The 26,784-nt window shown below is 44.3% G+C and overlaps 1 protein-coding gene across 2 annotated transcripts in view; it reads left to right on the top strand.

The window, feature by feature from the left end:
* Positions 1 to 1,572: 1,572 nt before the first annotated feature.
* Positions 1,573 to 26,784, top strand: part of ABHD2 (abhydrolase domain containing 2, acylglycerol lipase) — a 108,145-nt gene continuing 82,933 nt past the window's right edge. The window contains exons 1-2 of one of the 2 annotated variants that reach the window (XM_027089288.1): positions 1,573 to 1,812; positions 26,096 to 26,194. The gene's annotated coding sequence lies outside the window, so the exon portion shown is untranslated. The remainder of the gene's footprint in view (positions 1,813 to 26,095; positions 26,195 to 26,784) is intronic. The other variant, XM_027089287.1, reaches the window with a different exon arrangement.

The raw sequence follows: 26,784 nt of genomic DNA, 5'->3' as shown, positions 1-26,784 counted from the left end.
AACACACACGTGCACACACACACGTGCACACACACACATCCAACTGGCCACAGATCTAAAGCTTTTTTCTGGAAGCTCAAACTGTTTCAACACAGAGTCGGAACTATGGGCGTCCCTCACTAAAATCCTTTGGGTTTTTCTTTCCTAAAATAGAAGAGAATATAGAGGAATAAATAAATGCTGAGGTAAAAAAAATTTTTTGACAACGGAATGACAAAAATACAGCAATGGCAAAGGATTCTTTCTCCTCCTTCACCCTAGAAAACCACAAGTGTGGGTTCTCTCAAAGGCAGATCCAAAGGATCTGGGGCTAAATTCAGGCTTGAGAGTCTATTTCTGTTCACATTCTAGGACTTCCACACCTTCAGAGTGGGCAATGGGCTTCAGGAGTTCCTGACAGATAGATTTTTATGCAGTGGTTTTTGGTCCAGTGCTGATCAGCCTTCAAAGGGATGAAACATGAGCCATTGGACACTTGGATGGGTGAACAGGAAAAAGGAAGCTCCATTTTTTCTTGTCATAATCCTGAAACGTGTTGGAAAAAATTTAACATTGATACAAATACCACTTCCCTTCTCTGGCTAAATGGCTACTCTCATCTCAACCCCTGCTCTTGGTAGGGTGGCCCTGTCTGCCCTAGAGCAGTTGGCCTTTCAAGACAGTCAAGTGTTCTATTCGTGGTAAAAGCACATGCCATTGCAAAAGCAGTTTCAGACTCAGAATTTTAGAACTGGACCTAATTCCATAAACCAATGTGTAAGTGGGTGGGGAACTAGTCTTGAATGAATGCCTACTGACTGCCAGGCACTCTTAGCGTTTACCGGAGTTATTTAATCTTTTCAACAACTACTATTGTTACTCCCAGTTGCCAAATGAAAAAAATCAGGATGCAAGCAGAAAGGTTAAGTGACTTGCTCAAGGCCGTACAACCTGTACATGCCAACAGGGAGTTCAATTCTAGATATGATTCCAAAGGCTACAGTCTTCCAGGCTGCCTCCAACTGGGAGAAGGTCGTCTTAAGGGCTGAAAGAACAGTGGGACAATAACTGAGGTCCACACTGCCTGGCACGGCCCCATCACCCTTTCCTACCTGGAAGGGGCCAGAAGCCGCTGCCTCTTCATCCTTCCTCTCCTTGAGGCCTGGTGACTCACTAACCTGACTCCTCTCCCCCGGGACACGACCCCAAATTTTGCCCCTGGTGTCCTGGACTACAGGTGAGTCCACCTGTCGGCCTGGAGCCATCAGACCCGGCAGCTGAACTACCAGTCAGCCTCCCTCCTCCCAACCCCAGACGACACCTTACATTACCCAATCGTCCAACCCAGCTTGCGGTCACAATTGCCTCCTCCCTCTTTGCAACCCGCCACAGTCAACATCAAACAACACCCCTCCAGTAGCCCTCCTCTCTTTTCCCTGCCCCCTCCGGGCTGGCTTTATCCTATAGTGTCTCGGCCAACGGGCTCAAGACGTGAAAAATAACCAATTGTCGTGGAGCTCTTCGCTAAGTGCTCCGCCTCCGCTCTGAGGAGCAGCTCCGTTGACCAATGGGCTACCCTCAGGGTACAATGGAAGTGCGGGGCTAGTAGAGCAGCGGCTGGGCGGCCCAATGAACGGGCGGGTTTCCGTGGCTAGGGGCGTGGCAGAAGCGGTCGTCAGGGGCGTGGCGGCAGTTGCTTGGGCGGGGCCGGTAGCGGCGGGAGCTGCACTGGCCAGGGGTTCCGGCTGCATTTCCATGAGCGCCGGCGGCAGCTGCTGAGCTGCGGGAACCTGACTGGGGGCGAACTGGGCCGCAGTAGTCAACCACAAGCAGGTAAAGCCACGGCGGAGCGAGCTCCGCTAAGCCGTGATTGAGCCCCCCGTCAGTCGGGCCAAACCCCTGAGCCCCGCGGTCCCTGTCGTGGCTCGGCCCATCGCGCCGCAGCCTGAGCGCCCCGGATCCTCGGGGGGCCTGTCACCTGTCGCCGCGGTGGTCCCCAGGGCCGGCGGGGAGGGAGGCAGCCTGGAACGCATCGGGTGGGATACGCCTTCCTGAAAGCCCTTTGTCCCCTTCAGCCTCAGATACCGAGGATGGGGACAACCCCGACTGCGGCCTCCCTACCGGCCATCCCTCCATCAGTGCGCACTCTTGGGACCTCTGGGGTCTGGGGAGGGGCTCTTCCAGCCTTGGTGATGGAGATCCGGGTTCGGCACCTGCAAGGAGAGGGCCGAGGGACCTGATTACAGCCCCGAATATCCGAGGGGCCTCTGCGTTTCTGGGCTCCAAGGGGGCACCCAGGAATGATGGGTTCAAGTTGTACGGAGGCAGCTTTTGACCCACTTGGAGGCACACTTATTTAGCTCGCCCACGTGCCAGGCACTGTTCTAGGCGCTTCGTGGTCTTTCCCCACAGTGAGAACTGTCCAGCAGCGCAGGCCCTGCTAGGCGAGGCAGCCAACACCGCGACCTTGGAAGTGACCAGGCAGAGGCCAGGTGACAGCCACCTGCCAGGGATGCTTAGAAGGGACTCGCAAGGGAGGACTGCATGACCCACCTGTAAGGCCCTTCTCCATTCACAGATGCACTCTGACCTTTAATGCCTACCTTGAGAAGAATACTGCTGGGGGCTCATTAGTTTGAAAGTGGGTGTTGAATTCATCCACAATGAACTTGTGGTCTCAACTCTCAAGAGTGGGTGTTAGCAAAGAGAACGGACCATACCAAGAAGATAAGGTTTCTTTAGCCATTATGAAACCCTTAATTTGAACTACTGTGGGCTGCGTGCGTCTTTTGGTCTTCCTGATTCCTCTCCTTTGGTTGCTTCACCTCCAGTGTGTCAGTTTCACCTGCATTCCAGTAACCAGATCCAAAGGCAGGCTCCAAAATCAGACTCCTGAGAGGTGCCTGGGTGGGACTGTAGGTTTGGCAGAGTTAATGTGATCTGGCCCAGAGCTTTTCGAGGGCCATTTTATTGCAACCACGCGAAGTAGAGTCCAAAAGAAAAACCATGCAGTACCCCTTTCACTACCCTCTGTCATTTGCCTGAATAGAGGCATAATAGAGGAATAATCTATTATTATTAGAGTAATATATATAATATATATAATATATAATTATATATATTATTATATAATAAGAGGAATAATCTTCTGAAGGTCAGGAGGCAGAGGAAGAACCTTAATAGCAAGTTTGCTGCTTGTTTTAGGATGAATTAACCTTTGAATAACCCTTCAGAAAGCAGACCTGTCCATATACTGCTGATTGTCGCATGAACTTGCGGCATTTTAGAGCTGAAGACACCTTAGGTAGAGCTTGTCTAATCTGTCTTCTCAATGCACAGGTGAGTGAGGAAACGAAGGCCTGGGGAGGTCACAGGACTGACTGATCATCACAGAACCATGATCTGTTGACCCTGGATCTAGCCAGTGCATGACTTGTATTTCACTCCTAGACTACTTATCTCGCTCTCTGTGTTGAAATTCTAGGGGAGTCTAGAGAGGTTAAGAGCACAGATCTTGGGGTCAGAGTGTCTGGATTTGAATCCTAGCCCTGCTTCTTACTAGCTGTAACCTTGGGAAAGTTACTTAACCTCTCTGTGCCTCTGTTTGTTCACCTATGAAACAGGAATAATAAGGTACTTAGATTAGAAGGTTGTTTTGAAGATTACTATATCTGAGGCATTTAGAACAGTGCGTGGCACACAGTAAGCACTATAGATTTGCCAAATACGATCTTCTGTTGCCTTTTTATACAGCTTTTCTTCATACCTACCACCCAGTATTTTCTATCAGGAGCTAATTTTTTCCCCTGCTTCCTCTCCCCCAGTTCATTAAATATATTTCAGATTTCATTGTATTTAGCACATATGTCTGTGGGGTTTTCCAAGTCACGTCGCATTTCATTTCTTATTTTTGTCTTTTATTGAATCAGGTAATTCATTTTCTCTGTTAGTCCTCTCGTTGTAATTACACTCTTCTTAGACTCCAAATCTGATTCTTTTTAAAAGGGGGGTGGGGGAAATCCCTCAAAATGATAAACCAAGTCCCTGATGATACCAATCTCCATGGCATCCTTCCAAATATCTATTCCCTCTGTTTGGCCCTATTTCCCAGTTGTCAGTGTGCTGCAGCGTGATTATAAATGGGTGAACATTTTTAGATGAAGATTTCATGAGCCACTGTATTAAGTGCTTTTCGGAAGTTCAGGGATCGTGTGTCAAATGCATTGAAGTAAGTTACTTAGTCATTGGAGCAGGGGGTGCACCAGCAACGCCTGCCTTGCCTGGCAGAAACACAAGTGTATGACTGATTCTTGCTGGTAATCTAGCTCTTTCACTAATTTTACTGCATTTTTCCTGTTCTTTTCTTGAGCTTGAAATAAACCAGATGGGACATGCAGCGGAACGGTCTTTTCTCTCGTTCTAGTTGGGGAAATTCCCTTTCTTTTCTACTTTCACCTTCATTCTCTTTATCACCTTCACGGTTCTGATAAATATCTACTCTCAGTCCGCCATCCAATTCTCTTTTAATCAGAAGATACCTGTCACCTTTATTTCTTGCAGGAATCCGGTCACTTTGGGTTTTCCCTTCTCTGTTTTTACATGTTTTCTAGAATGAAGCAAACTATTTATCGATTGGCACCTTCCTAAGGGTTGATTCTGAGTTTGGATTTTTTGTTTAGGACATTCTGGAACTCAGCCATCTTAGAATAATTGTTTTAGTTTCTTTGTGTATTAATAAGGGCCCCTTTCTCTCACTCTCTTGTTCTCTTTTCTCATAACGTCTTGGTGAAAGGGCTTCTTATTTGCTGTTATTCCTTACTTCTTCCACTTCCGCCTTCCTCCTGGGAATCTCTGGCAGGGCCCACGAAGAGTGTAGTGGTTCCCCACTGCCCTTGTTCCAAGCTCCTGTCCAGAGCACGAACTAATTTCTTTGGTCCTATGGAAGACTGGGGTGAAGTCTGCCTTGTTCTTTGCCTAAAACCTGGCTCTTTGAAAAGCCCTAGGAGAGAGAGTCTTCCAATATAATGGAATTCACGTGGCAGAATTTCTGCTCTAACCTACTGCTTAGTTTTCCGGTTTTCATTGCAGGGTGGGTTTTGAGTACTCTTTGACCAATTTAAGAGCATAGGTGACTGGGGCAAGGGGTGTTTAAGCCTTCCTGTTTCATCTTGGGCTACGCTGTCCCTAGAGCAGAGCACAAGGAGTTCAGGCCGCCTCTTGATGTTCTCTGGCATTAGGATTTTATAGCAGCTCTGCATGTTCCAACCTCTTTGGCCAGTGCGTGTTGTTTTTAACCCTCATGCTGCTATTTCTGCATTGATACCCTGCAGGTGCTGACATTATCTCCCTTCAGGATCATTTTCATATCTGCATGTTTGTTTTTGTGGTCTTGGTTCCAAGGCATCATGTTTTTGGATTAAACATTTTCTATTTATAAAATGACTGGTGTGGGCAGGCCACCAGACCTATTGTTACCCATGAAGCTTGCGCACTGGACCCAGTTGGGTGCAGGGCTTGTGACCCAAGGACCCATTTTCCGATCTTTTGCGATAGTTAAGTAGCAGACAGGTAAAGAGCTTATTAGAGAATTGGAACACTGATACCCTTGGGTTTGCCTGGTTTCTGATTTTCTTTTGTTGTCTTTGAATGGAGCTTCATTAAGTTCAACAAACTGAGCATCTGGTGTGTGCCAGGAAGACAGCTGTCCAGATTAACAAGGGTGTTTGGTTTGCTGCAGAAAGACTATTTTGTTTTTATTTTACATTTTAAAATTTTCAGTGTTTTTAATTTTAAAAATTGTTTTAACAGGTAATGCATTTACATGATGAAAGAAAATATTCGAAAGGCGCAAAAGTGAAGTAGTAAATACATCTCTGTCCACCCCAGACTCCTACCACCTAGTTTTATTCCTTAGAGGCACCAGCGTTACTGATTTCTTCATCCTCCAGAGGTGTTCCAGGCACAGCCGAGATATTTCATAACATCTATTAGCAAATCCATTATGATTATCTTTCCCTTTAACACAAATGGTAGCAAACGATACATGCTATTTGGAACCTTGCCTTCTTTCACTTAGTGTTTCTTCGCAGTATGGAAAGAGCTTCAGCCTCATTTTTTACGAAGGTGATCTATTTTAGATATTCGATTCTGTTTCTAAGGCTGCTAAGAACCAGTCTTATTTAGGCAACAGCTTCACATGGAGATCCTAAAGCATTTTGTGGATTATTTGGGGGCAAATATTTTTCTTCTCTGCCCTGCAGCTCTGAGCCTGAGAAGAGGCCGCGTGAGGGGGAGGGCCTCTCCTGAAGGTCATCCTATGAGGGGAGAGCGGGGACATTACAAAATGAGGAGCACTGGCCCTCAGGCTCTTCACCTGCCCTCTGGGCAGAATGTGCTGGAATTGCCTGGGAAAGCTTGCTATGCTTTCTCTGGTCTCCAGTGAAAGCTCCCGGCCTTCCTGATACACCTTTCAGCATCTCTACCACGTCGAATCCTGTCTCCTGCACCCCAGCCCCGGCTCTGTTTGTTCTCGCCCTTGGGCATCAGAGAGGAACCCTGCCCATCATGACGGGACTTCCTGTCTGGAAAGCTTTGTTAAGGGCCCCACCCCTTCCTTTCTCTCACCCCATGAAAAACCAGCTCTCACACCTGTGCCTCTGTGAAGCATTTTTCCCAAACAACATTTGGGAATATGATATTTGTTGCTCTCCTTAGGAGTGTTTCCCATTCTCCATATCACTTGACCAAGGTCTCTGAGCCTCACATGACCTTGCTAAGCTTTTGCTGATCACTATTCTAAGAAGAGAATTTAGGGGGTCTTCACATTTGAATTTTCTGTGGCTGCCCTTATGTTTCGGATAACCACGCTGGTTTAAACATGGTCTCATGGTCTTCTGTGGCTCCCAGTGGTTGCCTGTTGCTTTGTTTCTCACTTTTATTTAAAATGTGTCTTGGGACTTCCCTGCTGGTCTAGTGGCTAAGGCTCTGTGCTCCCAATGCAGGGGACCCAGGTTCGATCCCTGGTCGGGGAACTAGAGCCCGCATGCCGCAACTAAGAGTTCATATGCCGCAACTAAAGATACCGCATGCCACAACTAAGACCCGATGCAGCCAAATAAAATATAAATAAATATTAAAAAAATAAATAGAACACAATCCTCCTGGGAATAAGCTATAAAAAAATGTGCCTTAATCTTCATCTTGTTTTTATTTCCCTCCCAATCTAATTTAGAGTGTTGAATTGCATTGAATCTTTATGGTGTTAGTCATCCAGTCTATTGAGAGTAATTACTTTCTGATCTTTGCTCCTTGCTGGGTGTCCACGTCATCAATCAGTTGTACCACAGATGCTGTGTTATGTAATGTGAGGAGAGGGAGGTGATGTTATCAGTCAGCCTCTTCCCAGTCCGTCTGGGGTAGAAGAGATAGAAGCTTTGAAAAATCTGCCCCATTTCTGCAGAGTCACTCCAGGCATGTATTTGTGTACTGTTTACTAAGTCATGTCAATGAGAGCAGTAGAAAACAAATCAGCAAGTCCAACATAGGATTGCCAAATTTTAAGTTTTTCAAGTAAGGCATTAAAAAAGCCCTGTCATCTCCCATCATCTCCATCATTTAAGAAAAGACTTTTTAACCCCAAAAATGTGGGAAGGTCCGTATCCGAGGATAAAGAACAGCCTTCTAAACAGAACATATTTAGATTGATAAAAAGGTCGAGCTCATGGAAATCGAATTGTGGCGTTTGAGTGGGTCTGAGGTAGAGGATTCTATTCAAGGAGGGTTCCACTTTTCAGTTTCCTTAAACAGTGCCAGCTGTTCTTTTGCTGAGAAACCAGGCCATTCACTTAGCCAGCTAACCTAGCCATGGCATCATTTGATGTGGTTTTGTGCCCAGTGTTTTTTTTTTAGATGGTATGGACCACACAATGTCGATGTGCAGTTGTAGCATCTTAGATTGATGTGAGCTGTTGGTGGGAGTTGTTCTCAGACTCAGCAGGGGCTGGATGTGTTCATGTCTAAAGTGCTACGTTGGGACTTCCCTGGCGGTCCGGCGGTTAGGGCTCCGCGCTTTCGCTGCCGAGGGCCTGGGTTCGATCCCTGGTCGCGGAACTAAGATTCTACAAGCCACGTGGCGTGGCCAAAAAAAAAGGTACTAAAAAAACCACAATAATATAGTGCCCTGTTGTAGTTGTTAACAATGAGGAGTGAGGGAAATTGGGGTGGGACCTCCACAACTTGGAATGAGGCCATTTGATGCGATGGGTTTACACATCAGGCTTTTGAAGCGTCTGCTTACACTCCTTAAATTCTTGATGTAATGTGTCAGGTGGTGGCTCCCGTTGTTTCTGAGATATAATGTGACTTATCACCTGAGTCCCCATGGCACCTTTTGCTCTCCTCCAGCAAAAGTAAGTACCACGACATTCCTTCTGTGTTATGGGTATTTCCCAGTCCAAGGCCAAGGGTATATTCTTGAGTTTCTTTGAGTTCTCCTTAAATTCAGAACACTCAGACTTTTAGGTTTCATGTTAATGATAACTGGAAATATTTTAAAAGCATGTCCTGGATCACGGGGATGACCTAATTATATCCAGGTCCAGGCACACACCACCTCAGTGCCCCTTAGGTGTGTGTGAATTTCTGATGAGTTAGAACCAGGCTAACCTGCTATGAGAAAAATACAGAGATGGACTTAGCGTGAAGAAGAGGAGCTAGCATCAGGTGAAGCCAAGTGTGCAAAGGAAGGCTGAAACGGGGGTCCCAGCAGAGGAAAGGGGTGCGAGAACAGTCACCACACTGCGCCTGGTACTCATACAACCTGCCCAGGAGCGGGTGGGAGCACCTGACGTTGTCTTGGGGATTTCAGGTCTGAGAAATGGCATCAGCCTCATTACGTTAGTGTAGTTAACCTGAATTATACTGTTTGGGTAATTGTATTTGTATTTATTTGTACATTCGTTTTAGTCTCCATAATTGTAAAAGTGCTAAGAAAACTTTATGTCTGGTTTTATGTTCGTACATTTTAAGAAATAATATAAGAAATAATAATCGAATAAAAGTAATTCAATTTAAATTTAAGATTTGAATAAAAAGTCCCCAGAGGATCCGGCGGGACCGTTTTTTTCCTGTAGAGGGGGCCAACTAGCACCTGAGTTTGAAAGACCCCAGCGTAGGAATCTAACCTCATGACTGAGGTTTCCAGTCATGTTTGTGTCATGCATGGCTCCTTTCCACGTGTTGAACACTTTAGAAATATTCATTGAGTCGAAATGAAGAGTTAGTTTGCATCATTGCCGTGCCGCCTGAATGAGATCCTGTTTGTATGTGCAGTCCACACTAAGTGTCTGTCCCAGTGGAGGGGAGCCCTCCAAAAGTAATGTCTTTGATTCTTTTTGTTTAATTTTGGAGTTAGTGATAAAGTTTTCTTATTGATATTTACATGACCCACACACTTACCAGGAGGGCCATACCTGGGAGCAGCCTGAAGCTTATTCACCACAAGTAACTCATCAGTCCAGGGACAGTGGAGATTTGACCATAACTGAAAGCCAGGTGTGAACTTGAACCTCAGTGACTACTGAGACTGTTTGTACTGTGGCTAAATAATCATTCACTCACTTATTAGCTTTTATTATGGGATTTTAAAGGTATACAGAAGTAGAGAGAATCATATAGGGAACTCCCGAGTACCCAACACCACTGTTTCCTCTTTACCAGCCACTGCCCCAGCTCACATCAATTTTGAATAAATCCCAAATATCATACAGTTGTATCTATATGTATTTCTGTGATATCTCTTAGAGATAGGGATTCCTTTATTAAACCTAACTACAGTACTATTATTACTCTTTAAAAAGTTAACAGTAATTCTTTAATATCATCAGCTATCTAGTCATCGTTCAAATTTCTAAGTGTCTAAAAATGTCAGAAGTACTTTTCTTCAGTTTAACATTTTTGAATCAGGATTCAACTAAGGTTCACACACTGTGGTTGGTGGCTCTGCCATTTATGTCCCTTTTAAACTACAAGTCCATTTCCTTTTCTTTTTTTCCCTGCAGTTTTTTGGAGAAACTGGGTCATTTGCCCTGTAGACATATTTATTTATTTATTTTTGAACAGGTAATACACTCACACAGTATAAGAGTCAAAAGCTATGACATAGTAAACAGTAAAAAAAAAAAACCTCCCCCAAAGCAATGAATGTCACTAGTATCTTATATATTCTTTCAGAGGTATTTTATGCATATCGCAGCAAATGTATGTATATCTCTATCCTGTATCTTTCTTTTTTCTATAACTGGCCACATATTGTGCTTGTTGTTCTGTTCCTTGCTTTGTTCGCTTAACATGGAATGATGGATTTTAGCAAATCTCCATATGTATTGTTTGGCATCCTATTAACTTTTCTCAAGTATCCAATTATGACATTACTGCTTTTGAAAAATTGAGGGAAGCACAATCATTCCCAGGATGATGTGATTGCACTGGAATCTTTCAACATTTATTGAGCCCTCTCTCTGCTGGGCCTCTGCCATCCAGGCTCTCCCCTGAAGCCTGGACACCCTCTGCCCCACCGTTGGCCCATGCTTAGCCCAGAGGTGGTTGTCCATGAATGTTTGCTGAGCTCCCAGCCCCTCACAGCTAGCTAGCTCCCTGTGTGGCCTGGAATGTATTCACACCGTAGACTTAGCTTCTCAGATTCCATATACCCTGGCTACAATTCCCTTCTCTATTCCAATCAGATAAATAAAGTGCTCACTCACTCTTGTCAATGACATTGAAAAATGTGCCCTTCTAAATAGTAAGATGATAGAAAATGCCAAGGAGATTATAGCCAAGGATATTTTTCCCAATTTAGAAAATACAGACCATTTCCCTCTGTCTATCATTAATATCACCCATCAGTCTATTTATTGACTCCCCGTAGAAAGCTGGATGTTACACTGAAATTGCAAGAGAAATCTTGACTTTGCCACCAAAGAGTTTATGAGAGGAATGCAAATTTCTTTAAGGCTCTCTTTGGATGGGAGAGGACTTGCAGAGCGTCTGTCAATGGGGCAAAAGGTATCAGGATCCATCCAGCTGTGTGACAGGTGCCTTGTTTCTCTGTATTCCTAGAGCGTTTTCTAGACCTGGCCCAGGGTGGGTCTCCAGGCCTCAGACTCCTCCATGGCATTAATAATAACTCACAGAACTGTCATAAGTACCAAATGAGGTAATGTCTAAGGGCATACTTTGTAAACAGTAAATTACAGATTGGTTTCCATGTCAACACCAATGCACTTTGTGACATGTTTCTTTTTTTTTTTCTTTTGGCTGCGTTCGGTCTTCATTGCTGCGTGTGGGCTTTCTCTAATTGTGGCGAGTGGGGGCCACTCTTCATTGCAGTGCGCGGGCTTCTCATTGTGGTGGCTTCTCTTGTTGCAGAGCACATGGGCTCAGTAGTTGTGGCGCATGGCTTAGTTGCTCCGTCACATGGGATCGGACCAGGGCTCGAACCCGTGTTCCCTGCATTGGCAGGTGGATTCTTCACCACTGTGCCACCAGGGAAGCCATTGTGACATGTTTGAGGAATTACTGAGGTCATGTATTTAAATCACAAGCCTGTGATAAACTGTTGAGCTACACAAATAGGAATTTTATTTTTGTCTAGTTCTGCTCCTTCCTTTTGAAAATATGGTGACTTGTTAGTTGGCATTAGCCAGAGAGCACTTACTGGTTCCCAAGATGAGGGTTTGACCCCTAACCTGTGGTTCACAGACTTAATATTTTCTCTGGGGGGCTGATAGATAAGCTAATGGTCTGGAATGGATGCAGGAACTTGTAGTACATCCGTGATCTACTCATCACCTGCAGAAGATGGTTAAATTGGGGTTGGTAGTGATCGCTCATAGGCAAGTCCAGGAGCTGGACTAACTGGGCTTGAAGACACAGACTTTGGTCTCTGCCCTGGGACCCTCTAGCCCTGTTGGATAAAGTGAGCCCCTCTTCTGCCATGTCTGGTGGACACACCATTGCCAAAGATTGTGTTTGTATTTAAAATTTTCATTTTAATAATAAGGCACTCTTTATCATCCCCGTTTTAATAGGTAAGGAAACTGAGGTGCAAAGAGGTTAAGAAATTTGCCCAAAGTCATACAACCAGTAAGTGGTAGAGTTGTGATTCAGGCCAGACCTATCTGTCCCCAAAGCCCATCACCCTACTGTGAGTGGCCTTACTACCCCACCATCCGTGCACACCCACAGGAAGCTTCTCAATGAGGTAGAAATCTTTGTAACAAGACTTGTTCTGACCTATTTACATAAACCTGTTTCAGATACCACAGATATTTAAGGAAGGATTTTCCCATTTTTCTTAGATATTAAAAAGGATCCCTATTTTTTAATTTCCACTAACCTCTCAATCTAGGTTAACCTTAGGATTAATTGTACTCAAATTTATATTTTCTGGATCAGATAAGCTCACATCAGTTGGAAAATGCCATAGACAGTTTTGTTGCCCTGGATGTTTTGGAGTGAAAAGCACAAATCATGAGTCTTCTAATGGTATTTCAGTATTTATCTGAATGCCAACAGTCAATGGATAGTTTTCTGCCTACCTTCTCTTTGGGCATTTTTCCTTCCTTCTGCCACATAGAACAGCCTGTTTTTGCTTTGAATTCTCTTTCTTTCTTTATTGGTGAGCAGTTTCTGAAGTAGATTTATAACTCTGTGAAACTTTAGATAAACAGGGGAAAAGGTGAAAAGAAATATGGCATTGGACGTGAGCTTCTCTGAGTGATGAAAAGTGGAAAACTTTCACTTCGGTGGATAATTATTTGCCTGAACTTCAAAATGTTCTTTGAAATATCCAAAAGCTACTGACAGCCCAGGTCACACTGAGCTTCTTCTCTTGACCCACGGTAGTATGGCAGTTACTCATAATGGCCCTTACCTCTCAGCCTAATGTAATAATTTCCTCATGAGAAAATTCTGCTCAAGGGATCAGAATGGCGATGCGTTGGGCCTTTCCCACAGGCTCAGTCAATCAATAAATATTTACAGAGTGCCCACCCATGCTCCACACCCTAAATTTAAACTAGTATACAATTTTACACTGAGGATTGAATTAGCAGGGCATAGACCGGAATCCCCAACAGAGATCAAAGGGATATGAATCATCACTTTTATGTGGAAATGAAGCTTGCTGATTTTCTAGTTATGAAAGAGTATTTGCAAAATGTGAAGGGAGGAAACAGGATGATTTTCAGGCTCTGGAGGGGATGGCCCTCAAATGAAGACTCCTGTATAGTTGAGCAGATTGTATGAAAACTACTTAGCTGTCATGGCGGCTTGGGGTGATTTTCACGTGGTGAATGACAATGTTTGTCCAACACCCCACGGGTCAGGTTACACACAGCCAAACAAAGCCTTCTCACACTTACGAGGCCCATCAGTCGCCCACTGGGCCAGCACAGTAGGCTCTACCAAGGTGCCATCTTCCAGGTTGATGTCTGGAATTCCCCCGGGAGTAAAAACCCTGAAGCTTCTTCCACAGTGACTCACTCCCACTGCTCCCAAACCTGTCCCTCTTGCCCTGCCTGCCACTCTCCTGGCTGCCCAGCATCCTTGGCTGGCCTGTGAGGCTAGCTTGAGGTCTGCACCCACCCCTCCTTTTTCTCTTCTTCTGTTCCATCCCTTCCCATGGTTCTCCAGCTATCTGAGCCCATCTCATTCTTTCTGCCTCCTTTGTTTGAATTCCTCTAGTATTTATAGTTGGAACTTCAGGATTTCATTCTGAATTATACATGGATTTGCACTGTTTGCTAATTATTTCCTGGATGCCATGTATTATACTTCTTTCATAGTCCCCACAGAGCTTAGAATGAAGCTGGTGTCTTTGGTACCCGTGGGGAGCAGGGTGGAATGTCAGAAGCAGGATGTAGTTTTGCAAATATCTCCCCCAGTGGTATTAACACACTTTTTTGCAGGGGGAGGTCTATCCTTTTCTTTTACAAACCACTGCTTTATCCATGAGGGTGCTCCAACTTATACAGGTAAATCAATTTGGGGGAAATGGGATCACTTTCCTGATGATGGAGAAGCATTTCCTTCCTTTCCAAGGAAATCTTCCTTGATGGCTAGTTCCTTGCCTCCCAAGAAACGTGATTGGCATCACATATGCGTGGGGAAAGCCTGGCAGAGGAAGACCTCCTGTACAGTGAGCTCGTGGCTGAGTCTCTGCTCCATACGCGGCTCACCTGCCTTGAGCAGAGGTGGAGATGGACTCAGAGAAAATGCCTGCCTGATACAGGCAAAATTTAGACAAAAACCAAAGGAGGAAGGCTGCTGGGCAACTAGGAGTAATGGTGGGGACTTGCCCTCAGGCTTTAAAGTAAGCCAAGAAAGCTCGCTTCCAAAGTGGGAGGACAGGGGGAAAGGCCCAGAACAGCAGTGGGATGTTTGCGCTGGATGGACCAGGAGACAAGAACTTTTGAGGGTGTGAACCTAATTCTGTCTCTTTACTTGGAAAAGCCATCTATTTAGTTAAGACCCCAAAATATATCAACCCAGAGGGCTGCCCTTTCTATCTCAGAGCCTTTGAATTTTTATTTTTCTAGATTTTCAGTGTCCTCAGTAGAAGGGTCTGATGAAGTCCAGCTCAAGACTGCCTGGGGACCAATTCCCATGTCCTTCATGTGTTGAAAATTCCCTAGCTGTTTCTTTAAAACTGACATTTTTATAATCTTGAAATATGTAATAAGGCAGTTTTCCTCTAAAACGCTCAAAGCATTTTGCAAACCTCATCTTGAGAGTATGGGTATTTTATAATTATAAAGAGGTTTTTTTTACCTACAAAATTTCATCAGCTTCTTTCCCTCAATAGTCTGTAAGGTAACCTCCCCTACCCCGTTTTATAGAAAAAAAGGAAACTTTCACAAAATTTAGGTAGTTCATCCAAGGTCACTTGGCACAACCTAAGCTCAAACACAAGTCCTCTGACTCTAAAACCTTTGTCATTTGAACCTGATTAAAAAATGGGCAGAGGCCCTGAATAGACGTTTTTCCCAAAGAAGACCTACAGATGGCCAACAGGCGCATGAAAAGATGCTCAACATTGCTTATCATCAGAGAAATGCAAATCACAATGACAATGAGCTACCACTTCACACCTGTCAGAATGGCTGTGATCAAAAAGAGAACACATAACAAATGCTGGAGAGGGTGTGGAGAAAAGGGAGCCCTCGTGCACTGTTGGTGGGAATGTAAATTGGTACAGCCACTATGGAGAACAGTATGGAGGTTCCTCATTATTATAAAATTATGAATAGGACTACCATGTAATCCAGCAGTTCCATTCCTGGGTATATATCCAAGGAAAAAAAAAACACTAATTAGAAAAGATAAATACACCCCTATGTTCATTGCAGCACTATTTACAACTGCCAAGATATGGAAGCAACCTAAGTGCCCACCTAGAGATGAATGGATAAATAAGATGTAGTGTATATATATATCTATATCTATCTATCTATCTATCTATCTATATATATACTATATATAGTATGGAATATTACTCAGCCATAATAAAGAATGAAATCTTGCCATTTGCAACAGCATGGATGGACCCAGAGGGTATTATGCTAAGTGAAATAAGTCAGACAAAGACAAATACTGTATGATTTCACTTATTTGTGGAATCTAAAAATACAAAACATAAGAAAAATGAGCAAACATAAAACAGAAACAAAGTTAGATACAGAGAACAAACATGTGGTTGCTAGAGGGTAGAAAAAATAGGTGAGGGAGATTATAAGAGTACAAACTTCCAGTTGCAAAATAAATGAGTCACCCGTATGAAATGTACAATGTGGGGAATATAGTCAATAACTATGTAATATCCTTGTATGGTGACATAGTATAACTAGACTTGTGGTGATCATTTTGAAAAGTATGGAAATATTGAATCACTGTGCTGTGTAACAGGAACTAACATAGTGTTGTAGGTCAATTTTACTTCAAAAACGGACAGACAAACAAACTTAGAAAAAGAGATCAGATTTGTGGTTACCAGAGGCAGGGGGTGAGAGGAGGGGAAATTGGATGAAGGTGGGCAAAAGGTACAAACTACGTTATAAGATAAAAAAGTACTAGGGTTGTAATGTACAACATGATAAATATAATGAACACTGCTGTCTGTTATTTATGAAAGTTGTTAAGAGAGTAAATTCTGAGTTCTCATCACAAGGAAAAAGATTTTTTTTTCTATTTCTTTAATTTTGTATCTGTGTGAGGTGATGGATGTTCACTAAACTTATGTGATAAATTTCATGATGTAAGTCAAATCATTAAGCTGTACACCTTAAACTTATACAGTGCTGTATGTCAAATACATCTCAATAAAACTGGAAGAGAAAAATATAATCTTTGTTATTTGATTATAGCACACAGGCCCTTAGGGTAAGTTTCAAAATCCCCAGAGAGGGCAAGTGATGTGCCCAGAGCTACACAGCATAGCATACTCAGAGGGGAGAATAATTCCAGATACCATTGGAAGCAAGTTGTATGGAGACACAAATGGGATTCCCTCCCTCTTCTGACATCCAGAATCCAGCACGTCTGGGTCCTTGCACTTGGGTTGTGACCTAGAAGTTGGGGACGAGGCTCTGTCTAGCTCTCAGAATCGGCAGGACTGATGGCAGAGGCTGGGTAGGGGCTCCCTGGAGGCCCAGTACTGGGGCTGGCTTGTTCAGCCCCAGAAGGGTGACTATCTCGCATTAATATCGTGTCCTTCATTTTTAGCCTAAGGGTGTGAGTGTGAATCAGTCCTTCATATGTATCTGTATTTAGCTGGTAGAGTTTGTCTTCTAGGACTTGGGCACTTGTCACAGTGGAATCCGTGTGACCTTTAAGCTTACTACTCCAAGCTAGCAGGAGATACTCTTTCTAGTCACAGTGCCCGAGGTATATAAAACAGAAATAAAGCATGCCTTAAAATGCCATGCACGCTGCATACCCTTGCCCCTAGAACCTTCTCTCAGTCTCGGAAGGACAGGAAGCCCAGAACCTTTCCTGCTTTCTAGACTGAGCCCTGAGGGGAGCTACTGTTCTCACTACTGGCAAAATTCATCATCAGAGAGCCCAGAACTGAGAGAGTCGGGGGGGTGGAGGAGATCAGCCCTGCCCCTGGCCTTGCGAGTGGGCAGGAGTGTCTCTCCCTAGGGGAGGGGCGAGGGGCTTGACCTGTGGGTCTGGTCTCCTCACAGATATACTTCTTGCTGCCTGTGCAGTGAAAAGCAAGTGTCAGGATTATAAAGGGCTGCCCTTGGTAATGCTCACATTACAGCTTCCAGCGGCACTGTGCGCCATTCTGGCTCTGGGGCCCTTGGGACACCCCAGAATGCTCAGGAATGGGGACTGCTGATTATTTTTATTTTCTCATTAACTGAAGGTAGCTGTAAGTGCTTTGTTTTGCAGCTCTAGGTGAAACTTTCTTCTCTGTTTTAGTGAGTTCCATGGGGTCAATGATTTTTAGCCAAGGGCCGTGCCTCCCACCCCATCCCCAGTTTCCTCCTTCTGGAAGCTTTTTTGCTGGTGAGATTCCAGCACATGCCCCAGAAAGTTTCTTCTGAGGAATAAATCTGGAGATTCTCTTCTCTTCAGCTGTATCTATCTCTTAAAAATTCCAGTAAACCGGGCACTTGAGTTTGTTGGGTTCAGGCAAACTGGGATTTTCTTTTGATATTACAGATTTTAATTGCAGTGTATGGTTTTTTAAATTTATTTATTCATTTTTGGCTGCATTGGGCCTTTGTTGCTGCACGTGGGCTTTCTGTAGTTCCAGCGAGCAGGGGCACTCTTTGCTGCGGTGCGCAGGCTTCTCATTGCGATGGCTTCTCTTGTTGCGGAGTACGGGCTCTAGGCGTGCGGGCTTCAGTAGTTTTGGCTCGCAGGCTCAGTAGTTGTGGCTTGCAGGCTGTAGAGCACAGGCTCAGTAGTTGTGGCGCACGGGCTTAGATGCTCCACAGCATGTGGCATCTTCCTGGACCAGGGCTCAAACCCGTGTCCCCTGCATTGCCAGGCTGATTCTTAACCACTGTGCCACCAAGGAAGCCCTAATTGCAGTATATGTTTTTTAATACAATGTTAGAATTATCAAATCTCTCCATTAAAATGCCTGTCCTATTAGAAAATTCTCTCATCTCCATAGAGGAAACACCTGGCTTAGGAGTTTTGGTTTGTTCTCAGGTGTGCATTGAATGGTTTCTTGATGGTAGAGAAAGCAATTTTGCTTGTGATTTTACTAAGTGCTTTTACCCATTGTCCTCCACTTGAAAGTACTACTCTTTGAGCAAGACTATTTGCTAATGAGAGAGGCCAGCTGCCTTTCAGTAATTTAGTAAATGCATGTAAAAGTGCCCAATTAAATGTGCATGCTTAACTGGTGACTCAGTCTCCAGCTATTTTTAATTTAGTGACTTTGTTTGTGAAAGTTGTGGGTTAGTAGCCATTCCTGATATTTAAACAGGAGGTTCACATTTTCTCTCATAGGGTAACTTTCCTCTTACTAGAAACTTGTAGGACATTTTCTGAAATTTCAGCAGGATGAATGTGTGGCCTTATGACTTTGTGGAAGAATATGGTTAAATAAAACTATTATCACATGAGTGAGTTTGCACAAAAAGGCAATTTCAAGCTCTTAAATTTGAATGCAACTGAGAGTGAGGTTAACCTAAATGTATTTAATTATCTGTAAATTCTCTTCTCTTTACCAAATTGTGTGTGACTTAGGACATTCCCTTCACCTCATAGGACCTGATTTGTAAGGGATGTGGGACTAGATCTTGCTTTCAGTCTCCCTGCCACCACCCACATCCCAGTGTCATAACCTGGTCCCAGGCCCCCAGGGCTGCTCCCTGGTTTGATCTGCTGAAGGAAAGGGTCTGGGTACTTGATGCTTAATGTTCAAAAATTAATTAATCAATCAATCAGTGTCTCTTGGCATCTCTGGAAAACAGGGTTTTGGCCCCGTCGTTGCCAGGGCTCTCCATCATTTGGGGCTTGAGGTAGTGGCGGTGGTGAGAAGGGGAATTTCAAAACCCAGTTACCCTGAAGACTCAGCCAACAGGACTATCCCTGGGAGAAGGACACGCAAGGACTAGAACAGCCTGGCTGTGCTGAGAGGCGGTGCTGTGAGCTGCTGGCGGAGGTGCTCACCCAGGGAATCGAAATCTCCCTGTGAGATCAGAGTGGGGCCCAAAGCGGCCCAGGTTATCAAGGGTACGCAGGCCTGGGTAGACTAGGACATACCTCAGAACCTTCTGGCCATGCCTCTGACTCTGTCCCAGCCCCGTGGCAGTGAGCACTTAACAAGTGCAGAGAAACAGCTCAGTGGGGGTGGTGGGGCTTTGTCCTAGCAGTCTGCTCTGGGCTTGTTTCTCCCCTTCTGTGGAGTTACTTTTTTCTGTGTGTGCAATAGCCCTGATTTCTTTAGTTAAATGGCAGATAAAGGGGTGAGAAACTGGCCCTTTTCCTCCCTGCTTTCTCCCCAAAGGTGTCATGTTGCCTACATTTCGGGTTAACTACTTTTATCTAAGTTGCCACCAAGAAGGCTGACAGATTGGGATGACGTGAGGTTTTTGTCTGCTACACTACTCATAGGGCATTCTTGAGGAAGGAAGCCTGCCTGAGGCTTACTATGCTGGCGTAGGGTTTTATTTCAGGGCATTGAAGAGGTTTGCTAGGAGAGTGGGGCCAGACACGAGTGGTTTTACCTGCAGGAAGGAGGTGCAGATGAAGGAACGGTCTCTCTGCGGGAGAGGAGGGGTCCCTTGGCAGGAGAGAGCTTGTGTGTATCGGAAGGAGGGGGTCCAGGCTGTGCACCGCCAGACCCCTTTCAGCACAGAAACGAGAACACACCTTGGAACTGTTAATGGACCTTGGTGATGAACACTTACTATCCAACAATTTATTAAGTCTAACACGGTTCCGTGTTAGAAGAATCAAGAGTGTGTCCTGGGATTAATTTTAAACTTGTTGGAGGAGACCCAAGCAGTGGATCCACTAGTTATTTCATTGTTGATGAGGCCTGTCAGCTGGGAAAAAAGTATCTTTTGTAGTAATTTCTGTCAGATTAGCGTTTACTTAGGCAAAATGGAGGAGAGTTTAATGGTGGGGATGGGATGGCTTATATTTGGGGGACGGACACTTACTGTATGTCAGGATTGTTTTAAAATAATTTCTGTGTATTAACACCTTCAGTTTGCAGAGGAGGCCCAGAGGAGGTAAGAAACTTGCCCAAAGACAAACACCAGAACTGTCGGGGCCAGGATTTAACACGGGGTTACCTCACTCCAGGGCCTGAACCTAAACATAATCCTTTTCAACCTGATTGGAATTGGAAGAGAGAAATCCTTTAGGAGTTTGGTTTGGTTTTCCTTGAGGAGTATTTGCCATGGGACCCACGTATGTATTGAAGTTTGCTTGTCAGGTCCTTTGGGTGGCAAGGGAAAGAGGGCCCTCCCCTCCTAGCCCGTGATGTCTCCGTCTCTGGGCTCCCTCACTTTCCTATAACAGGAGAGGAAAGGATGGTCCTGACAGCTGAATCACAGAGGCAAAGAGGCCAAGCTAGTAAACATTTGTGCACAGAATACAATTTGCCTTGTGTTAACAAGTAGCCTGGGAGTATCTTGTTGTTAGCTGATTATTGGTATGTATTGGTTGGAGTTTGTCTGGATAACTTCCGAAAGCATGCGGCAGAGGGTCTCTTCAGCCTCTGAAGAATAGGGGTGTGGAACAGCTGAGTCATGAGAGGTCATTTGGGCTTATTCTGTCACAGTTCTGGAGGCTAGATGTCTAAAATCAGGGGTCGGCAAGGTTCTCAGTGTCAGCCAGGTTCTTGAGGGCTCTGAGGAAAATCTGTTCCCTGTCTCTCTCCTAGCTTCTGGTGGTTGCTGGCAATCCTTGGTGTTCTTGGTTCAGAGATGCATCACCCCAGTCTCTACTTCCATCTTCATATGGTCTGTCCTCTGTGTTCTGTGTCCAAATTTCTCTTTTCTTACAAGGACACCAGTCATGGGGTTAAGGGCCACTCTAACCAGTATGACCCCATCTTAACTTGATTATATCTGCAAAGACCCTATATCCAAACAAGGTCACATTCACAGGTCCCTGGTGAACGTGGATTTTGGGGGAACAGTATACACCCCATTATACCAGGTAAAGAGTCTTTTGTGTTTGAGGTCTCTGCTTGTTTTTTTCTTCACTGTAAGTTTTAGATTTTCAGTGAACATTAATATTCCAAGGCTGAAATCATCACTCACCCATGGAGGTGGAATGAATATGATGGAATTATTGGCATAAATGGCACAGCTGAAAATATAGAACTGTTTAACTTATTTGAAGGAAGAACAAAGGCCCTGAGGGTCGTTAGTTCTTATGAGTTTTACTGTTTAATGGTCCATGTAGTAGGCTGGAAAACAGGGCTATCTTCTGTTACAGAGCACAGAGAGAGTGTTCCTGTGCTCTTTAGCCAAGGACTGCAATTCTATCCCTAGAATCTCAGAAATTTTGAGCTGAGAGAGACCTTTGGTATCATTGACTTCTAATCTAATCCTCTCATTTTACAAATGAGTTCTTTAGGGCCCAGAAAGGTTCAGGGACTTGTTCAAGGTCACCAACTGAGAAGGGGCAGAGCAGGCACGAGGACCCAGGTCTCAGAACCCCCAGACTGGGCGTCTCTCACTGAATCTGTCCCTCCATCTTAAAATAACACTCTTAGTCATGGGGAACAGTGAGAAGCCCAGGCCCTCGCACTGGCGGAGATGCCAGTGGAGCCTGTCTTAGAGACTGAGGGCAATACCGAAAGTTCCTTTACTGCTGGGCCTTTGACAGCACCTTGGATTCCTTCGTTAATGTCGAGAAGACAAATGGAATTTTAACTATCATTTACAGCACCTAAATCTCACTCAAAAGAAGACTGCGGTGGGAGCAGGGAAGGGTGGAGGAAGAGCTGATCGGGTGCGTGTGAGGTGTGGGTGGGGAGATGTCTCCTTTCCATCTTCCGCATACCTGGCCCTAAGCTGCTTGAAGTGCACTTTAACTGGATTTCACCTGCCCAGAAAGGGAGAAGGGGCACACAAAATAGCACAATAGAAGCTAAGTTTGTTATGTCTGGAACAAGTGCAGAATATTAATTTTTAGTGGCAGGTCAAACTTAGATAGAAAGAAGACCATAAAATAAAATGCAGCAAGATAAGTTAAAATGAATATCAAGAGTTTTATTCTACAATTGCCAGTTAATTCCTTGTTTAATGTATATCGTGCACACGCACACGCACACACACACACACACACACCACAAAATCTTTCTCCCACAGACTTACACACACTTCTTCTAAATCTGTACTTCACTAAGGTGCAGTTCTAGTTCTAGCTTCTCCATAAGTCCTTTCCCCACTTATTTTTTTCCTGGACTACTTATTCTTGTCCCCAAGTTTCTAAAGTATATGTAGCCCTAACATAAACTTCTTTTCTTTTTCTCTCCAGTTAAAATGAGAATTCGACTTAACTGTGGTTCTACACAATACTTAGTACAGAGCCAGGCACACAGTAGGTCATCAAGTCCTTAAGCCCACTGAAGTTCAAGGAAGGTGGCCCTAGCAACATGCGGTAGAACCGCCCTTCTCCTCAGGACTTCAGCTCAAGGCTCTGTATCTGGACCGTAATAATTAGAAACCTCTCATAGGATTGCCTTCACCGAATCAAATTCAATTTTAAACCGTTGGCATTTTTCAAACGTTGAGGAAATTAATTCTCTACTTCATTTGCTATTAAAAAAAGTTGTAGGAGGACATTACCTATCACATCACTCAAGGTCCCGATATGTAAAGTCCCGCAGAATTTTTTTTTATAAATCTGTGCCAGAAGAACCCTGTTTTCTTTGAGTATCTGTCGTGTTCTCTGGAGGTAAGAAGAGTGTACTACGGATTAGCTCTGCATTTTGGAGAAACCATAGGTCTGACTAGGTTTCCCTTTTCCCCCTGGCAGTCAGAAAGCTCAGACACATTCTAGGCTTAGTCGTATGTTTAGTTGTATATCATTTATATATATAAATTTATTTAATTTATTTATTTTGGGCTGCATTGGGTCTTCATTGCTGTGCAGGCTTTCTCTAGTTGTGGCGAACGGGGGCTACTCTTCCTTGCGGTGCGGTGCCTTCTCTTGTTGCGGAGCACCGGCTCTAGGCGCGCGGGCTCAGTAGTTGTGGCGCACGGGCTTAGTTGCTCCACGGCATGTGGGGTCTTCCCAGACCAGGACTCGAACCCGTGTCCCCTGCATTGGCAGGCAGATTCTTAACCATTGCACCACCAGGGAAGTCCCAATTGTATATTTTGACGTAGGTATTTTCCTTGTTCAGAGTCTCTTAATTTCTTTTTAGATTTTGTTAGTTGCTATTTTAAAGCTTTTTTTTTTGGTAATAAAAAAAAGTTTGTAGTCATTATGAATTTTGGAAAAGAAAAAGAAAAATTGCCTGTGCTCTAATAATAACCCAACCAGTGTAGCATCCATAAAGATTTGGGGAGATAGTACTTCCTCCTGTGTCATTAGAAATTACAGACTACAAGAGTCTAGAAATAACAGTGGTTTAAACATGCAAGGGTTTATTCTCTCACATAAGAGAAATCCTGAGGTAGGCAGTCTGGGTCTGACATGGTGGCTCCATGGAATCATCAGGGACTCCAGGTCTCTGTCTTTCTCCTCTGCTGTCCTCTCCATGTGGCTCCTAGAGTGACCTCAAGGTCACTTCACGGCCCAAGATAGCTGTCGGAGTTGCAGCCCTGTCGTCTGCATTCCAAGGAGGCAGGGAGGGAAAAGGGCAGAAGAAGAGTTAACTCCCTGCCTTTTAAGGATTCTCCCCAGAAAGCAGAGCAGCCCCCCCAGAACTGGCCAGCATTTAGTCACGTGGACTTGCCTACCTGCCATGGAGCCTGGGATCTGTAGTTAGTTTTTTCCAGCTAGGCGCATTTTCCAGATTTGTGTTGAAAGAAAGGAGGAGAGACTTCTTACCAGGAAGCAATCAGCAGTCAGCCACATTTCTGAATCTTTCTCTGTGTAAGTCTATTCAGCATTCTTTTTTTGTGTAGGGGGCATGTGGGATCTTAGTTCCCCAACCAGGGATTGAACCCACGCCCCCCGCAGTGGAAGCATGGAATCTTAACCCCTGGACCACCAGGGAAGTTCCCTATTCAGCGTTCTCTTGAAGCTATCTCAAATAGTTTGTGGAAAAGAGTGAAGGTATAAATAAACATCAGTGTGAATATCAATAAATAAAACATACTACATCTTGTTATTTGCTACTCTGCCTTCCCATAATTGTTTTTTATTAATTTATCATTTATACATATACTGATAGTGTTATGTTTTTAATATTCAATCAATATAGACTTATCCAGGGCTAGTAAGGACCTTAGATTTCTGCAAGGTTTGCACATTCGGATGCCTTCAGGGACCATTCAGGTACCAGCAATGATTAAGTAGGCCAGAGGTCATTGTTGAGGGCCATGATAGGGAGTGGTGGGAACTGTGGCAACCAGGAGGGAGCATGGCCTGTCTAGAGGGGCAGCCCCGCCCAGCTCCATTCATTGCTGCCATGTGAGAATGCTGGATCAGTGTTGCCAAATCTTCAGATTTTTTTCTCAAGAGAAACCAGAGATCCAGATTTTTATCTGAAATCTCCTGGTGTTTATAACTTAGCAGCCAATAAATTCATTTTTTTAAAATGCCAGTTAAATGCACTGCCATCCCATAGGTTGCCAGTTTAAGGTCTCTGATCTGGCACATCCCTTGTTTTTTAGTTGGCAGCCGAGCCCTGGAAAGGTCAAGTAGCTTGTGATGTGGCTGGAGACATTGCTCTTTAGTCCCCTCCCCAAAAAAGCCTGGTCCTCTGTGGCTAATTTGTCTCAGAATGTGAAGAAATAATAAAAATTTGAAGTTGAATAAGGCTACTCGGAAGGTTAATTGAATCTCCCCTTCAACTGGCTTTCATTTTCTTTTTAAATCATTTTGGTGTGATGGAATCAGAGAAAATTGGGCTTCAATACCAGCTCTACTATTTTACAGCCACATGAACTTGAGCAAGCTTTTGGTGTCTCATATGTGTTTTCAGGTAATATCCACTTTCTTTCTTGTTTCTCTCTTTCTTTACTTTTCCTGCTTTCACACAGCGTAGTGGTTAAAAGCACGCTCTTCGGAGCCTGGTATGAATCTTGGTTTCTCTGCCTACTAGCTGTGTGACCTTGAGCAAGTTACTCAAGTTTTCTATGCCTCAGTTTCGTCATCTGTAAAATGGGGATAATAATAGTACCTACCTCAGAGGTACAGTTAATAGCGTTAGGATGGGTAAAGTATGAAGAGCAGAGCTTGGCACATAGATAGTGCTATATAAACACTGGCTGTCACTCCCCCACCCCTTTCTCTCTTGTGTTTCCTCTGCTGCTTTCGAAGCCACAGATCTTTAGCCCAGTGGGCCTGGCTCTGGTTCCCCATCTCATGGTGACCACTTTTAGCTCCGGATGGCCCTGAGTAGCCAGCCTCCAGCCCCCAGTATGGACCAGATTTGACAGGTGTTACGGCTCCCCACTTATTACTTTCAGTTCTGTTCTGTTTCTGGAACTGTGTTTTTGAGCCCATCTGTGCCCTTTTACTTTTCTCAGCTCATATTTTTTCCTGTCGTTGCTGTATACCTGGGAGAGATGGAACAAGTCAACTGCCTGCTGTCTTGACCTAAACCTGGCTAAGTTATTTCATTGGTCACACAGAGATGGTACCTGTCAGGTGTTTCTGAAGATTACGTTACAAGTTAAAGGACAAAAGCAGTGTGAGTTTGCGTTAGCCAGAGTTTTGAACGCAGCAGATAACTCGTCCTGGAAACCACAGAGAGCCCGTCAGTCTGTGGATTCACAGAGGCTTTGCCAGCAGGTCTGTCCAAACAGCCAAGAGTGCGTCACATGTGTTAATTAAAGAAATTGTCTTTTTCCCTAAAGGCTTTAAATGCAGAAAAACTTAGACTATGCTTATATTTCAGTTAAATTGCTTCTTTCTCAGCCTTTAATAGATCACCATCCGATCTTTTCAGCTTTTAGGTTAAATCGAATGAGATCTGACCTGACTGGCCCAGCTGTACAGATTTTCAAGAACAGTTCATATTCGCAGTAGAGAGGAACAGGTGACGTAGGTACATATTGGCGAGACTCTTATTTTTGCTTCTTCTCCCCACCTTCCCTGACATTAGTAAGTAGGAGTGGAAGTGGGGACAGAGGGACTTCTTGTACGTTTTTAATTCAATAAGTCTACTCTAGACCAGCCAGGAAACTGGTCAAGCCATCCAATGCATTCCTCTCCTCTCTTTGCAACCAAGGGGATAAGAAGGATGTCTGTTTCAGTTCCATATCACCAGCATCATGTCAGAGAAACTGGAATTCCTGCTAGGTTTTGGTTTTGGCCCTTCACTAACTACACTTAAAAATCCCTATTAAAATTAACACAACATTGTAAATCAACTATACTTCAATAAAATAAATTAAAAAAAAATCCCTATTAACAAGCTGTGTCATCTTGGATGTTTGTTTCTCGTCGGTTTGACTGGCATAGGTGGCAGGGCTTTGGAGAGATGAGGGACAGGGGCCACAGGTGGAACCCCTAGGGCATCTTTGAGTGCAGTGCTGTGTACTTTTTAGGTCACAGGCCCCTTGAAGAATCTGATTAAGTCTGCAGACCCTCTTCCCAGAAAACTTTCAGACACACACACTTTCATGTATAATTTCA

The sequence above is a fragment of the Aethalodelphis obliquidens genome, unplaced genomic scaffold, assembly GCF_003676395.1.
Source record: "Aethalodelphis obliquidens isolate GAN/ISIS:26980383/991018 unplaced genomic scaffold, ASM367639v1 scaffold65, whole genome shotgun sequence".
Classification (NCBI taxonomy): Eukaryota; Metazoa; Chordata; class Mammalia; order Artiodactyla; family Delphinidae; genus Aethalodelphis; species Aethalodelphis obliquidens.
The sequence above is the reverse complement of the archived record's forward strand: the minus strand, read 5'-3'. Positions and strand labels throughout refer to the sequence as shown.